General features: G+C 40.5%; 1 protein-coding gene across 10 annotated transcripts in view; it reads right to left on the bottom strand.

Annotated features, from left to right (window-relative positions):
* Zbtb40 (zinc finger and BTB domain containing 40) overlaps window positions 1-19928 on the bottom strand; it is an 82686-nt gene that overhangs the window by 55815 nt on the left and 6943 nt on the right. For 2 of the 10 annotated variants that reach the window (XM_013153912.3, XM_063235719.1), the window contains exon 2: window positions 1267-1373. The exons of the other annotated variants lie outside the window; for them this stretch is intronic. The gene's annotated coding sequence lies outside the window, so the exon portion shown is untranslated. The remainder of the gene's footprint in view (window positions 1-1266; window positions 1374-19928) is intronic. 10 annotated transcript variants of the gene reach the window in all.

The following is a 19928-nucleotide window of genomic DNA, read 5'->3' as shown; positions in this document are numbered from 1 at the left end:
TGATTGTCACCCTTGCCATATCCTTGTCAAAGTCTCACAGTTAATTGTTCCTGGGGAAACTTAATAACACTATCTAAACTCAGAAGAAATACAAACCAGAAAGTCAATTCATTTATTCATACTATTCTATGCCCAGTTATCTGTGGACAAATTCAAAAGGCAAGGTCTGTCATCATGAGAAAGCCTTGCACAAACCATGGAGGAGAGCAAAGAGAGGCAGCGGACAATAAACAGTCAGCGGAGCCCTGCCTGATAAACCTGCCTTTTCCCTTAATGCCGGCCCCGGGCTGAGCAGGCAGAACCTGAGGGTCCATGTGCACCGCCAGCTGCCTCCGTGTTCCCTGCATCCCCGAGAGGTGCCCTGCCACGGCTCCCATCTCTCCTGCGGCTCAGCAGCCCTGCCGGACTGTACTTGGCTTCTGAGATAACCTTCACGGGTATCTGACAGCACTGAGCAGGTACTAATTAATTTTCAGTCTCTTTCAGAAGGCAAGAAGTACAATACCTTTTTGTTGCCACAGACTTTCCTCTGGTGCTCTGGACAGATGAATACTGCTCCTCCTTGGAGGAGCCCAAGCCCAAGGAAACACCCCACCTCCTCAGAGCCACCCTCTGCAACAAACAGGAGACTCAAGCCTCATTCCCTTCCCTCCCCTCATACCACCTTCACCCAAGCACTTGCCTCTCCCTGCTCCACTCCTTCAGGCCACGCATCACCAGGTTAAAACTTTAAAAATTTATTAATACAAAGCATACATAAAATTATCCTTTATTAAGAAGATAATAAAAATCAGAGAACTACACAACTACAATGATCTAATTCAGCCATATCATTTTACAGATGAAGAAATAGATAGATATTAAGTGACATGCCCAAGTCATGTATCTAAGAACTAGGACCCAGATTTCTGGGCCTTCAAGTGTGAATTGGGATGCAAATACCAAACTCTGAACTTGATACTACAAGCCCTCAACGCAAAGGGCTCTGTGGATTTCACAGACTGGAAGAGCTGGTCTTGTAAATGGACATGTTACATCAGCATCTTGGAAAGCTGATTAAAATGTCAACCACTGTAGCTCCTTCATTGAGAAAATAATTACCTTCAACCACATAACCGCTCAAAAGTGTCTCAAGGACTATATGTTCAAATATCCCAACCCACTGTGATTAGAACCACATGATGGATTTGTGATTCAACAGTAACAACAAAATCTTAAGTGACTATTTAAGGTATCTAAAAGATAGGCAAGCATAGTGGTGCACACCTGTAATCCCATATTTGGGAGGCTGAATCAGGAAGGTGGACATGAGTTCAAAGGCAACCTGGGTTCCATAGTGAGTTCAAGGCCAGCCTGAACTCAACTGCAAGACCCTGTACAAAACAAAACAATGAAAACTCAACTGAAGTCTGGATGGAGGCCCTTTTTATTACAATAATAGCATATACAGATTAATAAGAAAACATTAACTTTTGGGGGTGGCATAAAGTATTAAATCCAGAGCCTTAAATACTGCACTGAGCTAATTTCTTGGCCCTTCTTAATGCACATTTTGTTTTTTTTGAGACACGGTTTCAATAAACTGCTAGGTTGCTTGAGTCTGGCTAAAACTTGGGGTTCTCCAGTCTCAGCCTCTCAGAGTGCTGGCATTATAAATATGTGCCACCATGCTCACTAACATTTAAATTTTTAAAAATGAACAAAGAAAATACAGATAGTTTGTCAAAGAAATGAAACCAGTAAATAGAAAAGTTTATCCTCATGAGTACTCAAATAACTATAAATGAAAATATTAACCCTATTTGATGCCTAATCATATTTAATTGAAAGCAGTGATTTTAGATTATGGAGATTTTTGATCTGGTACACTAACTCAAAGACTTACCCAGTGAGCATGGGCAATTCACCTCAATCACTGGGAACCTTACTGTCTTTGCACTTCTGAGTAGAGATGAAATGAGACAGTGCATCTGAATTGCTTAAGCAAAGTGACTGTCAACAGTTAATATCCAGTAAGTGGCAGCTGAAAGCACTATACAAATAACTGCTTATTAATCATGCAGGAAAAGGAACAGTGTGATAACTTCTCACACAGTGCTGATGGGTAGATAAACCGGTAAATAATCTGAAAGTAATCTGCTCATCTAAAGCTAGAAAAATGTCCTTGCAGAGACCCGAGTATTTGGGGCATATGGAGGAATACATTTTATTTGCCATGTTACAGTTTTAATAGAATGAGTTTATACCAAATGTATAATTACAGATAAGTAAAAAATAAGAAGCCCATTATAGGTGGGGGAAATTATCTAATGTTTATGCTCTTTAGATATACTTCTAGAACTTTATCAATATGAAGGTATTAACACTTTTTCAAAGAAATAGTATTTATTTATTATTTTTTTAAAAAGCTGGAGCTGGGCACAGTGTTATATGCCTATAATCTCAGCACTCTGAGAGGCTGAGGCAGGAGGATTGCAAATTTCAGTCCAGCTAGAGAGACTGTCTCAAAATAAAAAAGGGGCTGAGAAAGTTGTTCAGAGTAAAGCCCTGGGTTCAAGCATATTTAAGTATATAAGTAAATATGATATATGATCATATTATGAAATACTGTGCAGTCATTAAAAATTAGACTCTCAACCCAGGCATGGAAGCACACATCTGTAATCCCAGCTCTTGAGATGATGAGACAGGAGGATCACCAGCAATTCAAGGACAGCCTGATTTACAAAGTGTGTTCAAGGACAGCCTGAACTACATAAGAGACCTTGCCTGAAAAAAACAAAAGACTCTCTATTACAACCCCAGCTACTAAGAAGGCTATAGCAGAAGGATCACAAATTTAAAACCAACACAAGGCCCTGGGTCATTTCCTAACACACTGACCACTGTGGAGAGCAAAACATTTGAATACATATATCTCCAAAGATAGTCCTCCCCCCAAAAAAACACCAAGCACATGGAAAGATGTTCAACACTAGTATATTAGGAAAATACAGATCAAAACCACAGACATCACTTCATATCCACTAAGATGCTTGTAATAAATAAAATCAGAAAATACAGATATTGTTAAGGATGTGGAGAAACTGGAACCCTCATAGCATTGCCAGTAGAAATGTGAACCAGTGTAGCCATTATGGAAAACAGTATGCCAGTTCCCCCACAAAAGGTAGGGTGCTCACCTAGGATACAGGAGTGCTGGGGTTCAATCCCCAGCACCACAGGGGAAGAGTGGTAAGCACAGAGATGTCAAATGGCCCAGCCTTTCCACAAGGTACACATCCAAGAGACACAAAAACATACAAGCCAGGCATGGTGGCACACACCTGTAATCCTAGAAGGCTGAGACAGGAGGATTGTTGCAAGTTTGAGGGCCACCCTAGGCTACAAAGTGAGCTCAAGGCCAGCCTGAACTGCATAGCGAGACCTTGTCTCAAAAATACAAAAAAAAAAAAAAGTCCATATAGAAACTTGGGCATTAATATTTGTTGGTGCATATTCTACTTTAAATACAAAGTGCCCCTCAAAGACTCACTGAGGGGGGGCTGGGGATTTAGCTCAGCAGGCATAAGCGCCTGCCTCAAAAGCAGGCAGTCGTGAGTTCAATCCCTGGTACCAGTAAAAAAAGAAGAAAGCCAAAAAAAAAAGACTCACTGAGGGCTTGATCCTCAACACACCCACAGTCCAGAGGTGAGGCTTTTGGGAGGTGACAGGATTGTGAGGCTTTAACTTCACCAGGGGATTCCTCCACTGATAAGACTGTAACTTGATAGCATTTTTAGGAGGGATGGGCACTTAGGGAGGCGGGCCTATGCCAGGGGAGTGGGTCAAAGGGCATGACCTTGGGGACTACACCCATCCTCTGTCCTTTGCTGTCTTCCCGGGCACCAGGAAGGGAACAACTTCACTCTGCACCATGTGGTCATGATGCTCCGCTTTACCTCAGGCTCACTGAAACGGTACCAGCAGCAGAGGACTCACTTCTAAGACCATGGATCAAAATAAACCTCTCCTCCTTTAAACTGCCCATGTCAGCTATTTTGTCACAGCTTACCTTTGTCACGGCATAAGGGCTCTAGTTGATCCCAGTACCACCAAACAAACAAACAAACAAACAAAACTAAGAACTGATAAATGCTACGACATGGACGATTCTGAAAATATTATGCCAAATAAAAGAAGCTACACATAAAAAGCTACAAACTGTATGACTTCATTTATATGAAATGTCCAGAATAGGCAGAGTCATGTAGAAGAAAGCAGATTAAAGGTTTAGAGACTGCAAGGAGGACAAAAAGCTGAGGAGTGAATGCTAACAGGTATAAGGTTTTTTGGAGTGACAAAAAAATATTCTGGAATTTAGACTTTTGAATTATACACTTTAAAATGGAAAATTACATAACATACAAATTATGTCTAAATTCTTAACTAGACATTTGAAGAATTTTAACAATGTGAGGAAATATTCCCAATATTCTAAAAGGAAGATAACTGGCATGCAACTAAATATAATTTCCATTTCTTTTAAATGTATATGTGCATGCACTACACATTTGCATAAAAATATAAAATCCTAATAGCAATCATCCCTCCATAGTGTCCTTATGGGGGACTTCTTTTTCATACCTTCCAAAAATTGTATAGGAAACATGCATTATTTTTATAACTAACAATCTTTCAAAAAATAACCCTGACAGGTCTGTTTGGCTTTAAAACCTGTTATTTCAACATACTGTTTCCTCATTATAAATTTATTAAGCATTTACTATGTACCAAGCATAGTTAACAAGACACATTCTTCCAGACCGAAATGTACATAAACCTAGAGAGGGGTTTAAACCAGGGTCCACGCATTAGGTGAGGGAAGAGGAGTCCACATGCTCTTTAAATTCCCCAAGTACGGTCTAATAACCCAATATCTGACAAGGAAGGCCCACAGCTTTCTTGAGCACTAGTGTAGTTCAGAGATTAAAGATTCCAGCTAGAGCCAGACTATGTGGTGTCATCTTCACCACACAATTACAACTGAAGCTGAGCATGGTAGCACATGCCTGTAATCACAACACCTGGGATGCTGAGGCAGAAGGATCACCAACAATTTGAGGCCATTCAGAGCTACACAGTGAGTTCAAGGCCAGTCTGAACTACATAGCAAGATCCTGCCTCAGGAAAAAAAAAAAAAAGAAAGAAAAACAATATAATTTTATCCAGGTATGGTGGCACCTGCCAGTAATCTCTGTACTCAGAAGGCTAAGGCAGGAAGATCTTCAGTTTGAGACCAGCCTGGACTACATAATTTCTGTCTCAAATAACAAAATAGGCAAGCAAACAAAAAGATACGATCTTAGGAAAACACATAACTTACGTGGAGGTTCAGTGTCTTCAACTATAGTCATAGTACCTCTCTAATTCCTGGACAAGTACATGAGATAACACACTTGAAGCATTGGCACTATATTCTGGAAACACAGTAAGTGCCCAATAAATTAATCAGCTGCTATTTACCAGTATCATGATCACCACCAACACCCCACAATCATATTCTCAAAGAGATAAAAGCGTGGAGAAGTCTTAAGGATCGGTATGAAGGCTGTTTTCCAAAACTCCAGACTGGTAGCCGGCACCTGATTCTTGATGAGTCTGTAACAATCAATCTATTCAACTAATTTTTCTCCCCCAGATTCTGATTCTAATAAAACTCTTGAGGCATTCTACAAAACACAATGAGGTAAAAACATCAAAATATTCAGCATAACAAACTACTTGTATGCTCTTATCTCCTGACTAATTCATAGAAACAAGTGATTTTTTCAAGGCTATTACAACACAAGGAGGCTCTGTGAGACTCAGGTGCCTTTTTGGGCTCGCTGCTCTGATCCAGTAGTTCAGCCAAGATTACTCTTCACAGACCCGGCTGCAAAATCCCCTGAGCAACACACTCATCTAATGAGTGACTAGGGATTGTGACTGCATTACATTTAATGCCAACTTTTCCATCCTGCAGCCAAGAGTCTCAACAAGCAATCATGACTTCAATGCTTTCAAATCCAACCTCTTACGTGCACGAAAGACCCTTGGCTTTGTCACTGGAACTGACAGGCATTTTGTTCTCATCTGAAAATGTGGACAATTTATGAATTTTTATAACTTGAATATCAGAACACACTTTCCTTCAGCAGGGAATAATTCTAGGCCATACATTAATACACTGCCACGTTTCAATTTCAAAGCAACCATACTGTATATGTCTAATGTAAACATGTAAGAGCCATGGTAACTAACGGATACCACACTAGGCATCATGATGCCAGAGGCTGTATGCTCAAAGAAAGATTAAGAACATAGGCTCCAGAGACAAGCCTGTGTGTGAATCCCAGCCCTGCCCCACTTACTTGTTATACAACTTTTTTTTGCAGGGATGGAGGGTTTGTGGGGTTTGGTTATGTAGGTCAGCCTGGCCTTGAACCCACAGTGATCCTCCAGCTTCAGCCTCCTAAGGGCTAGGACTTGTACCACCACCTCGGCTGCTGTGCAATTTTAGACAAGTTGCTTTGTGGGCCTCAGTCTCCTCCTTCACATAATCTGATGTTAGTGCTTATCTCACTATCATGAGGTAGTAAAAATTAAAACTACCTTAGGTAAATGAGCCAATATATAAAGAACAGTTCTGTAAACATTAAACAATAGCTATTATTACTTATTTTAACACACTGCATTGAAAAGGGAAACATAAAAATATATCTGCCAAAATATTTGTTTTTATCATTCTGCTTCATGACCTTTAGTTATATATGTATCTGGTGTATATGTCAGATATTATATAATGGTTTTTTAAACAAACACCTCATACACACCCACACGCCTACTGCAGACAGCTGGCTGGGATGCAAGTCAGCTGGGAAAGGCGCAGGGAGTGGAGAGAATGAGCGCTCTCCTATCAGACTCCTGGGCAATTTCATACAAAGCCTTAAACACACTGAAAATAAGGAGATGAACAGAACTTGTGAAGGAGCCTGGACACATTCCCGCATTTCATAAGTAAGGAAAAGTGTTTTAAGATCTTGTGCTTCACTAAGGACAGAATCCTGTTCCTAAACCTTGTAAACCTTGTAAATGCAATTGCCTCTGAGAAGGATTGGCTCCAAAAGCCCTCTGGGCATACAAAAATCTGATAATGCTCAAGTCACTTAATTAGTCATTTATTTATGTGTGCCAGGGATCGAACCCAGAGCCAAGCACATCATTCTGCTACACCCCTAGCCCTAAGTTCCTTTTTTTATTTTTAAATTCGTAATAAATACAGTTGTTCCTAAGTAGCCACGTGACATCGGTTCCAGGATCTTTGTGGGCACCAAAATCATAGGATGCTGAAGTGTCCAGGATAAAATAGCACAGAATTTGTGTAGAACTTATCTGCATCCTTCCATATATTTTAAATTTCCTCTAGATTATTTAACATCCTAAATACAATGCAAATCTATTGTTAGTCAGTTATACTGTATTGTTTAAGGAATAATGACCCCAAAAGAAGCCCGTTCATGTTTAGTAAATGTGTATTTTTCCCCAAATATTTTTGATCCAAGGTTGAATCCACAGATGAAGAGCCCATAGATGGGGAGGCCGAATGTACACTGTAAGTGGGAAGCAGTAAGAAAGATAGTTCAGAGAAGGAAAGAAGAAAGACACAGTTTAGGAGGTTACGGTAGGGACCCAACAACAGAGCTAACATGAATCATTATCATTACATCCTAGGCATGATGCCCAGCACTTTACATGGGTGGCCTTATATAATTTTTGCAAAACCAGCGAGATAGTTTCTATTATTAACCCCACTTTCCACTGAGGAAGCGGAGGCCTAGAGAGATGAAATGACTTGCCCAAATCACAAAGCCAGTGAGTGGCAGAGTCACTAAATGAACCCATGCTGTCTGACTTCAGTTGGAACTTTTACCACTATGTTATACTGGCCAAGCTTGAGATTTTAAAACGTAGGGAAGCTCTTAATCCTACAGTCAGTTTTCTGCTAAAAGTTGGGATAACTTTCTTAGGTTAGAAGCATTACAAACACACAGTAAACAGTTTTTTAAATGTGAGCAGAGGTCTGAGGACGTAGCTCAGTGGTAGCGTGCTTACCTAGCATGTTCTAGACCCTGGGGTCAATCCCTAGCACCCCACCCCCCAAAGGTAGGCACAGGATAGTAGTACAGGAAGAGCCACCTATTCTGTGCTATGTGAGACACTGCTGTAGCCTGAATCTTAAGTGCCCCCTGAAGGCCCATGCACTGCAGGCAGGTTACCCAGAGTGGTGCTACTGGGGGGGGGGGTAGAAACTTTACAAGGTAAGGCCTAGTGAGAGGTTCTCCTGCCATGAGGACATGTTCTTGAGTGGATAGTGGGACCTTAATCTCTCCTCCCTTTTTCTCTTTTGCTTCCCCATCATAAGAGGAATACTATGTTCCTCCAGACACTCCCTGCTGTGATAAACTGCCTGCCTTCAGCCCAAAAAACAATGAGGCCAACCAACCATGGACCAAAACCTCCAAAACCATGGGCCAAAACAAGCCTTTTCCCTTTACAGGTTGATTAACTCAGGCATTCGTTACAATAACAAAAACCTAACACAGGGACCTTGCACACGTATCTCCTGCCCCCAACTCATCCATGCCATGAAGCCAGTAACAGTGCAGCTTTTCCAGGCTGGCCAGTGCGCGGGGGGAGCTTGTCCAGCCAGCAGATCTTCTCTGAGCTCTGTCCATTCCCTCCACCGAGGCTGGCACTACACAGGCACTACACACTGCACCATCTCGCTCTCAAAGTGCTCACGGCACAGCTGGGAAGAAGAGACCACTTTCAGCTTAAATCCTTCTTCCCTTATACCTCTGTATAAGGGATGGAGCCCCATCCTCCTGCAACACTGGCCGAGCACACTCAGCAGATCACTCAGCCTTCAGTACCCCTCTGTGTACGCTTCACACAGGAACTCAAGTCTCCTCTCCTCTCGGTGCTGTAAGCTTTTTCCTTTGTCTTTGAAGAAGTGGGAATTACTTTCATCTCTAGCTTTCCCTCATCCATCACCAGGGAGTATAACTAGAGTGTTATCTTAAGGAGCTTAAAAAAAAAAAAAATGCAGAAGAGGGTAAGTTCTCTATTGCCTTTAACTCTGGGAAAGAGCCTGTGGGATTCTGCAGTATTTGCTCAAAATTGTTCAAAAGAAGACATGGAAAATTTCATCCTCAACGTTTTGTTGGCCAGGAAAAAAAAAAAAAAAAAAAAAACCAGAACTCTAGGGTCCAATTATTCTGCTGTCTTGGACTTTGACCTTCAAAAGTCTCCCTCTGGTTCTAACCTGACTGGAACTGAGGGCAGCTGACGGCAGAGGGCCAGCTAAAGGAGCAGCTTGTGTCTAAGGTGGGCAAATTTAATGACTTCCAGCCCTTCAGAGCAGCATCCAAAAGTTACAGTACCATTCCAAACCCATAGGCTAAACGAATACCAAGTTGCACTGCCATTTAATTTAAATTTACTAGTTCCTGCTATGTTCATAACATCCAGCTAGGAGCTAGGTAGTCAAAACAGGGACAGTCCATCTGAAAATCAACTAATTTCTATCAACAACACTAAATAAAGCCAGAGGAAAAGGAGCTGAGGGACCAAAACACACAGAGAAGCAATGTCACAGGAGATGGAAGTCCGCCAGTTTGCAAACAGCAGTGAGGAGTGCTGGGGTGTGAACCAAGTGGGAGCCCAACAGACACTAATGCAAGAAGCGCTCCCCCATCTCCCTTGCTTCCACTTTTCCCAAGACAACAAGAGCTTAAGACCGCAAAACAATCCAAATAAGGAGTTATGAATGGCTGGGTTCTAAGCCCCGCATGGTAGCACATGCCTGGAATTCCAGCACTCAGGAGGCTGAGGTAGGAGGACAGGATTTCAAGGCCAGCTCGCCAGTACCTGACTTAAAAGGGGGAGAGGGGCAGAGAGACAGGCGTGGTTCTAACCCTGACTTTAGGTTTGTAACTTTTCAAAACATGTCTTCTTGGGGATGGCAATACACTATGTATGTGCCATTGTTGTGTTTTGAATTTTTTTTCTTTGAAATTAAATGGATTTAAAAACATGTCTTCTCAAGTATAAAAAAAACATGTCTACTCAAGTATAAAAACATGTCTTCTCATGGCCCTTTGTAAATGGTAACTTTTATTACCAACATGGTATTTCTTGGATGGTGTTAGGAGGACAAATACTCTGAATTCAGGAAGGCAGACTTAAAGCTGGATGTCTGCACATCAAGAACCACCTTTCCACAAATTCAGGTCTTACAAGCCTCCCTGTCCCCCACTTCCACTTGTTATTCTGCTCACCCACTCAACAGTTATGTACTGACTGGCAATGGTGCTGGGACTCTGAGGACACTATAAAAGGATCGGCTGGCTGCAAAATCTTAGGAGTGTGTGGGTATATTTAAACCTCTGAGAAGTTCCGGGGGATCTTATTGGAACTAACGTTTTTAAAAACTGAGCATGGTGGTCTAAAAAACTGAACAAGAAACACAGAAATTATTTAAGGAAAAACATAAAATCTTCTGAAAAATTCCCAAAGTAGCTTTGAGCAAATGAAAAGACAGCCCATAATCTTGGACAGAATTCAACATCATAAAGTTGTCCACTCTCCCTAAGCTAAATTATAAATTTAACACAATCTCAACAAAAATACATCAAGTTGTCTACTAAAATTACACAAACTGATTTTTAAAAATTAATACAGCAAAATAAACAAGATAACCAAGAAACTCTGAAAATGAACAATATATTTAAAAAGCGGTTCTAGATATTAAAACAAGTAAGGACACCAAGATTAAGGTGACTCTGTAATGGCATAGAAACTGACAATCAAATTAATAGAATGACACAGGAAATCTGGTAAGAAACCCAGTGCATACACTAGTTTAGTATTCAGTAAACCAGCATTTCATATCAAAAAAAGTTTTTAATAAGAAGTATGAGATGACTGGTTGTGGGGGATGAGGTGTCACTTTGTAGGCCCAACCCCCTCTAACCTGCAATTTACAATAGCCGCCCTGGTATGCGAGAAGGAGGTAGAACGGGAATGCCTGTTCTCAGTGAGCCCTCACCCTCTGGAATCCATACTGTGAGCTGGCTTTGTTTTGCAGAAGTCTTGAGGAAGTGGCTGGCCACCCTTTGTGACACTAACAGCAGACAAATTAACAACATTCTTGAGCTAATGAATTTCTTCCTGGGCTAGAGAAGTTGTGAGAACTGGTTGTGATTATTTACTTCACTTAGATAGTTTTAGAATAAACATTGTAGTCTGTCACGTTGTAGCTTGCCACAAAGAATGCCTTTTCACTACTTAATTATCTGGGCTCTGTGAATTGATCGGGTTTACTATATATGAATCCTAAAATAAAGATTGTGCGTACAGTGCAGTGCAGTGCAGTGTAACGCGGTGCAGACAGCAAAGGTGTCTCTCCTGTCTCTCTTTTCCAAGCGCTGTACCCCCCGTGTCCCGACAAGGCGTGCGTGTTTACCTTGCCCGGAGTTCAGAGTGCTCTAGACACTCACGACAAGTGGCGCCCGAATTCAGGGACTCCGAAGGTCGCTTAGGAAGGTAAGTATAATTTTATTACGGGGAAATGGGACAATCTGCTTCCTCTCCTTTCTTAAAAATTCTTAAACATTTATTATCTATATATGGCATATCGCTCAGGTCAGCTGACTTGGATATGTGTATTGATACAATTAAAGAATATAATCCTTGGTTTCCAGATGAAGGAACTTTGGATGTAGAAGTATGGAGGAAGGCAAGGGTTAGTATAGAAAGGGCTATGCAACAGGAGGAGAAGATTCCTTTACGTTTTTGGGCTATTTGGTCGGTTGTGTACTCTTTATTAAAAGCTATGGAAGATGAACATATTGTAGAAAATCTTCAACTAGAAATTAAGCCAGTTATTCAGGAATTGCCCCTCACAGAGGAGGAGCAGAATGTAGTTCAAAATGACGCTATCGCTTTAAGTAGTGAAAAGGCGTCCAAACTAAAAGTAAAATCCACTACAGCCGACTCAGCTTTAGCTGCCGCAGCAATATCAAATTATGACAATCGCCCAATTTTACAGGCTATACAGCATTTAACACAAGAGGTGAAACAACTCTCCGTTAAGCAAAACCCGCCTATAGTTCCCTCTGCACCTCCTCCATCTAACCCTAATTGGAGTAAAGCCAAGCTAGCTTTGGCTGATTTACCAAAATTAGGGGATTCTGATGAGGAAAAGCCTGCCTTTGCTTTCCCTGTAATCAGGCCTCAGCCAATAGATGGAGAGGCAGTTCCCCCTAGATGGGAAGCATTTAATATGGATGATTTAGCAAAATTAAAAAAGGCTGTAACCCTTTATGGCCCTCAGGCTCATTACACTAGAGAATTAATAACATCAGTAGCAGATCAGTATGGTAATCTTGCTCCTTATGATTGGAAAGCCTTGGCCAAAATTCTTTTAAAGGAGCCAGAATATTTACAGTGGCACATGTGGTTTATGGAAGGTTGTGCGAAAAAGGCAAGACAAAAATGCTAATATAGTGATAGAAATGTTTTAAAAGATATTTTAAAAACTTTACCTCAATATTTTTCTCCGTTTGGACTTGTAATAGCACAGGATAAAATTCAAAAGGAAGAAGTTAGTCATTATTTGGGATATATTCTTACTAGACAAAAGGTGATTCCACAAAAAATGTCTATTAGGAGAGATAAGTTATCCACTTTAAATGATTTTCAAAAATTATTAGGGGATATTAATTGGCTTCGTCCCACACTAGGTATCCCTACCCATGCATTACAACATTTGTTTGCTACTCTACAGGGCTCTTCAGATCCATCCAGCCCTCGTTCTTTAACAGCAAAAGCAGAGCAAGAATTACAGTTTGTAGAACAACGAATTAAGGATGCATTTTTAATTAGGATTGATCCTAAATTGCCTCTAACTTTATATATTATTAATACTTTTCAATATCCCTCTGCAGTTTTAGGTCAAAATGCTATGCCAGTAGAATGGGTATTCACTAAAACTAAGCAATCTAAAAATGTTATGCCTTAGATTGACATGATTGCAGCTTTAATTATGAATGGTAGAGCTCGTTCTATAACTTTGATAGGAGAAGATATAAACAATATAGTTATCCCTTTAACTAAGGAACAATGGGAATATTTGTTGTCAATTACTGAAACCTTACAAATTGCTTTAGCAGATTTCATGGGAACTTTTTCATATCATTTTCCTAAAAGTAAATTATGGGATTTTTTTAGACGTCAACAATTTGTGGTTAATACCTTATTAGCTGTACAGCCAATTCCACAAGCTTTGACTATATTTACAGATGGATCTAAAAATAAAGCTGCATATTGGACTCAAAAATCTTACTGGGTACGTCAGACAAATTTTAACTCTGTACAACAAAATGAACTTTTTGCTATATTACAAGTGTTTTTAGATTTTCATAACCAACCTATTAATATTATAGCCGATTCGGCCTATTCTGTTGGAGTAGTGACAAATATCTATTCAGCTGTGTTATATTCTAATAAGCCTGCTTTATTGTCTTTATTTCAAAATTTACAAATACATGTTCAAAAAAGAAATCATTCTTATTTTATTACTCATTTACGTTCTCATTCTCAGTTACCCGGACCATTAGTATCAGGTAACAATGCAGTGGATTCCTTAGTTATGTTCACCACACCCGTTGAAGAACATCAATTTAATCATGCAAATGCAGGACATTTGCATCTTAAATATAAGATACCTTTTACAAAAGCTAAACAGATTGTAAAAGCCTGCCCTATTTGTAGACCATTACATTTAAGAATTATTCCCGCAGGTGTCAACCCTCGAGGAACTCAACCTAATGAATTATGGCAAATGGATATTACACATGTACCTTCTTTTGGTCGGCTTTCTTATGTACATGTAGTTATTGATACCTATTCTTCATTTCTATGGGCTACTGCTCAACAGGGAGAATCCACTAAAAATGTTATTGTACATTTATTGGAGACTTTTGCAGTTATGGGAATTCCTTCTAAAATCAAAACAGATAATGGACCTGCTTATACTAGCAGAACATTTAAACAATTTTGTGATCTCCATAATATTATTCATATTACAGGGATTGAATATAACCCCCAGGGTCAAGCTATTGTTGAAAGAGCACATGGCACTCTTAAGTTGCAAATTAAAAAATTAAAAAGGAGGAGTCAGGAGGATATTCAGATACCAATACTGTTTAAATTGCAAAACAGTCCAAAAACATTACTGCATCAAGCATTGTTTATTTTAAATTTCCTCAATTTACCACAAGGTGAAATATTAACTAGAGCTGAAAAACATTTTGAACAGCAACAACAGCCTTTTGTGATTAATGAACCTATTTGGACTAAAACAGCTCCAGAGGCTGAATGGGAGAGGGGCACATTGCTCTATAGGGGGAAAGGTTTTGGTTATATCTCCACAGAAAATGGAATTCAGCAGTGGGTCCCTGGACGATGGATCAGGACCCGCGTCTCCAGATCCTGTTCACCAGCCCCGGAGACAACTCCCCAAGGAACCGGAACCGTGCCTTCAGAAGCGAGCGCGAAACCAGCTAGAAGCTGAGGATGCTGAGTTTGTTCCTATCGCAGCCATGGCCAGATTACAGCTAAGAAAATCCCGCCGCTCACAGCGACCAAATTTAAATCCCCTCCCTACATGGGGACAATTAAAGAAATTGACCATAGAAGGGCAACGGCTTGTCCTTCAAGCAGGAAAGCCTTTAAACCCCGAAAACTTGTTTTTAGCTTTATGTGCCTTGCTCACCGTTGCATCGGGGACTGAGGTACCTCCGCATTCGTACTGGGCATATATTCCAAACCCCCCTTTATTAGAACCTGTAAAATGGGGAACTAGTGATATTTTACTTTATACCACACCTAGAGAAATTTTGTCAGCACCGTGGGCTGATTTAACCCCCCACAATCAAGATGATGGGACACTATTCAATTTTACTTATTATGGTAATCAAAGGCCTATTTGCATTGGGGAACCGCCTTGCATCCCTCTGGGATGGCAGTATTGGATTCAACATGGAATAAAAGCAGGCAACAAAAGGACAAGGCTTCAAGCCTTGGCTGCTCAAACCTTTAATGTTACCTGGAAAAATTTAACAGCACCTGATACAAATACATTTCCTGTATGCCCTGAATTCACTTATAAAAATATTTCTTATAATCCCATAATTTGGCAACTATGTATGGGAAAATTTGCTAAAAATATTGATGGGTATATTATTTGGGGACCATTTGGAAAATTCGTTAATGGATGTGCTGAATGGAATGAGACAAGATGTAATCTCTCTGTTGTGTATAGTCTTCCAGATCCAAAGAAAATAACTGACGGAGCTCCTATATTTCAACAAAAGACGGCTCTCTTGTGGTGGGGAGATGGTGGAATCGCTAACCCTGCTGTTGCAGCCGAAGAATACCCTCATCACCTTCAAAATCATATTTGGAAGATCCCAGCCGCTATGCAACCTGTAACCTTGTACAATGTTTCATATTCAGGGACTAGTCGATCTGTATCTACTACTTATAATTTTACTAGGTTTAAAATGTATAATATTACTGTTTGTGCACCTCTACCTTATGTCTTTTTAGTGGGAACTTTTAATTTTACACATTTTTCTTGTACTTGTTTAAATTGTCAATTGTTTACATGCTTAAATAGCACACTAAATTTCACTAAGCCTTATACAGTTATGCTGTTACAACAAAAAACTCATATTTGGTTGCCTGTAAATTTAACTCGACCTTGGTCTCAAGACCCGGTAATTTCTGTTACTACTGAATTTTTTAAACATCTGTTAAAACGTACAAAAAGATTTATTGGAATAGTGGTTGCTGTACTGTTAAGTCTGATAACTGTAGCCTCTCTAGCAGCAGTCTCAGGAGTAGCTTTACATACCTCTTTACAAGAAAAACATGTTGTCGAATTATGGCATGAGAATTCTCATGAACTTTGGTTAACTCAGTGGCAAATAAACGCCAAACTACAACAACAAATAGACCTCCTTAAACAAACAGTTGAATGGATGGGTAGAAAAATATTGGCTCTTCAGCATCAAGTGTTTTTAAAATGTGATTGGAATTCAACTACTTTCTGTATAACCCAACGACCTTATAATCAGACAGAACATGAATGGGAAATGATTAGAATGTATTTAAATGGAAACACCTCTGCCCAGGAGGAAATAGAATCTTTGCATAATCAAATTGACAAGGATTTTGCAAAGCAAAATGATGATGAATCTCTAGCACAATTCGCGCAATTGCTTGCTCAATCTTTGAAAGGATTAGATTCCAAAGGAATCTGGCAGAGCATTACCCACACTTTTAGTGGCATGGGACTTAGTTTAATTATAGTTCTCATTGCCATAGTTCTTGTGTATTTTTACTGCATAAGACGAAATGCTATTAATAACCTGATCTTATGGAAATTGTTGTTAAAAAATAAAAAGGAAGGAAGTGTGGGGGATGAGGTGTCACTTTGTAGGCCCAACCCCCTCTAACCTGCAATTTACAATAGCCGCCCTGGTATGCGAGAAGGAGGTAGAACGGGAATGCCTGTTCTCAGTGAGCCCTCACCCTCTGGAATCCATACTGTGAGCTGGCTTTGTTTTGCAGAAGTCTTGAGGAAGTGGCTGGCCACCCTTTGTGACACTAACAGCAGACAAATTAACAACATTCTTGAGCTAATGAATTTCTTCCTGGGCTAGAGAAGTTGTGAGAACTGGTTGTGATTATTTACTTCACTTAGATAGTTTTAGAATAAACATTGTAGTCTGTCACGTTGTAGCTTGCCACAAAGAATGCCTTTTCACTACTTAATTATCTGGGCTCTGTGAATTGATCGGGTTTACTATATATGAATCCTAAAATAAAGATTGTGCGTACAGTGCAGTGCAGTGCAGTGTAACGCGGTGCAGACAGCAAAGGTGTCTCTCCTGTCTCTCTTTTCCAAGCGCTGTACCCCCCGTGTCCCGACAAGGCGTGCGTGTTTACCTTGCCCGGAGTTCAGAGTGCTCTAGACACTCACGACAACTGGTTATTAGGAAAAGATAAAAGTAGGTACTTCCTCAAACCAAATGCTGAGATAAACTCCAAATGGACCAGTCTTTAAGGTTAAAAAGAAAACAAGGATTGAAGATATAGCTCGGCAACACAGTATCTGCCTGGCAAGCATAAGGTCCTGAGTTCCATTCTCCACACCAAAGAAAAAACAAAGCAAAACAAAGGGTGTGCTTTAATAAGGGCCGGGGTTATAGCTCGGTGGCACAGTCTGGCAAGCGTGAGGTCGTGAGTTCTAGTCTCAATACCAAAAAAATAAAAAAATAAAAAATTTGCCAGCAAAAAGAAAATAAAAACAAATACAAAGCTGGGTGTGGTAGCCCACGCTTGTAATCCTCACACTCGGGAGGCTGAGACAGGAGGACAGCCTGGCCTACATAGTGAATTCAAAGGCCAGCCTGAACTGAACAGTGTTTGTCTCAACAAACAAAAACAAAATGAAAACAAATGAACTGAAAAAAGAAACAATACATATCCTGTATAGGAAGAAAACAAACCGAGCCTGCCTCCTGCCTGCCCTTTTTCTCCCTTTCTCTCCTTCCCAGACACCATGAAGTAAATAGCTCTACTCGAGCACATCTATTAAAATTTAAAAAAAGAAAACAAGTTTAGAGTACGACAAATATCCTCGTTATGACTCAAAATCGAAAGCAATGCACAGTAAGACTGATAAACCTGACACCATAAAGATGTAAGTCTTTTGTCTGACATAGAGCAATGCTTGCAAAGCCAAGCACAAGACAAACTGTAAAAATATTTTTGCAATCTATACCACAGACATGGTCAGATACCTCTTATCTTATAAATGAGAAAACAAATTTAAATTATACTGAAATATTATTTCTTATCTGACAGATTGCCAATACTACAATTTGACAGCATGCTTAGTAACATTCAGGAGAAACAGACAAGAGGGATCAAGCATAAAATAAAAACTGTAAATGTACTTTTTTTATTCTCAGGGAGCACAATACGCACATATATACATATATATGCATGTATATATTTTATTTATTTTAGACAGGATCTCACTATTTTGTTCAGAATGGGCTCAAATTGGGGCTACACCTGTGCACGACACCTGGCTTTCATATAACCTGTATGCTAAGGCAAAAGGAACATCTGGAAAATTAAAACACCACTCTGTAATACATGGTCAGGGTACACAGCAGCAGCAGGCTGTTCTGGCTGATGAGCTGGCCAGGAAAATGCAGCCTTAAAGCTCCTGGACATGGCCCACAGGTCCCAGAAAGGATGAAGTTCTGCTGCCTACTGAGTGTGTCTCAAGCAGGAGAGCGGCAGGAAGGGGAGAGGGAGCTGAGTCAAGGTCGTGAGACAGGCGTGGTCAGGGCTGCAGGCAGCACATGCCAAGCCAAGGAACTGCAGGACCTGCCTGAGGGCTGGCGAGCCATCCAGCAGCTTGAAGCAAGGGAAAGGTATGTTCAGATTTGTGCTTCATTACATCAAGGGTGACGGTGTACTGGAGAGAAACAAGGCTGGAAGCCGCTGAGCAGCTAAAAAGCTGTTTCAGTAATTAATCGAGGACAAGAGCTTGTCGTGGCTCTACCCAGAGGAGAAAAGGGAAAAGTCCACAGACATGCAGTCTAACTAAATCTGTGCCATTTCCTGGTGGAGAGGGGAGGGGATGTCACAAAAAAGCCTGCTTGCAGGTTTCTGCCTTTGCCATCTCTGTGATGCCATCCAGGGATAGAAACAGAGAACTACCAGAGAGAAGAAAGATAGCAAGTTCACTGCTGCCACATCATCATCTAGAGTTAGTGGGGGAGGGCCGAAGGAGTCAAGAAGTATCACCCCAAGGGTCAGGAAGCCCTAGAAAGCTGAGAAACAGGGAAAAACCAGCGGGTTAGGTTACTTCCTGCATTATCTTCTCACAAACAGGATAGTCATGTGTGTCTGTGTGTCTGTGGTGCTGGGGATTGAACCCAGGGCCTTTGCACTGCCTATATCACCATTCCTTTTCATTCTGAGACAGGGTCTTGCAAAGTTGTTTTTATATTTCAAAACACAGAAAACCAAATCAAAAAACCCACATTATATAACAAACTAGTATTTGGAGCCTCAAAAGCTAATATATATATATATATATATATATATATATATATATATATACACACACACACACACACACACACACACACACGCGCGCGCACACACACACATACACACATATATATTCCTTTGTTTCTAACTTCCCTCATCTTTCTTGGAAAGCATTCTTTATTTTGGGTCCTGTCTTAAAATTATTTTAGTGCCCTGGTGTACAGATTACTCATACAAAGCCTCCAGATGGAACATAACTAAAGTTTCGATGTAAGCAACTAATTTTCAAACACTACATGGGCCCAAAACTAACAAGTCCTATTAAAGTCCTATTAAAGATCAAAAGATAAACTATCCCTTCCTTTTGCTTTCCTTGGGCATTGTTGTTAGGGCCGCTATCTGAAATACTGCCCAAAAGCCTGTGGTAAATCCTCAGTTGCTAGTTAACGGGCTTCTGAAGGGACTGCATTGAGGGAGCCCTAACTTCGTCAGCGGGTTACCACTGCTTTGATAAGATCATAATTTGATGGTGCGATTGGGAGGTTACGGAAATTCAGGAGGTGGTGATAGTAGACGGGAAGGGGTCATAGGGATGTGACTCAGAGACAATATGGTGTCTCCATTCCACACCCATGCACAAAGGATTGAACCAGGGCATTGGCACTGAACTACATCTCCACTCCTGTATTTATTTTAAAACA

The sequence above is a fragment of the Cavia porcellus genome, unplaced genomic scaffold, assembly GCF_034190915.1.
Source record: "Cavia porcellus strain 051 isolate PalLab524CR breed Dunkin Hartley unplaced genomic scaffold, mCavPor4.1 scaffold_25, whole genome shotgun sequence".
Classification (NCBI taxonomy): domain Eukaryota; kingdom Metazoa; phylum Chordata; class Mammalia; order Rodentia; family Caviidae; genus Cavia; species Cavia porcellus.
The sequence above is the reverse complement of the archived record's forward strand: the minus strand, read 5'-3'. Positions and strand labels throughout refer to the sequence as shown.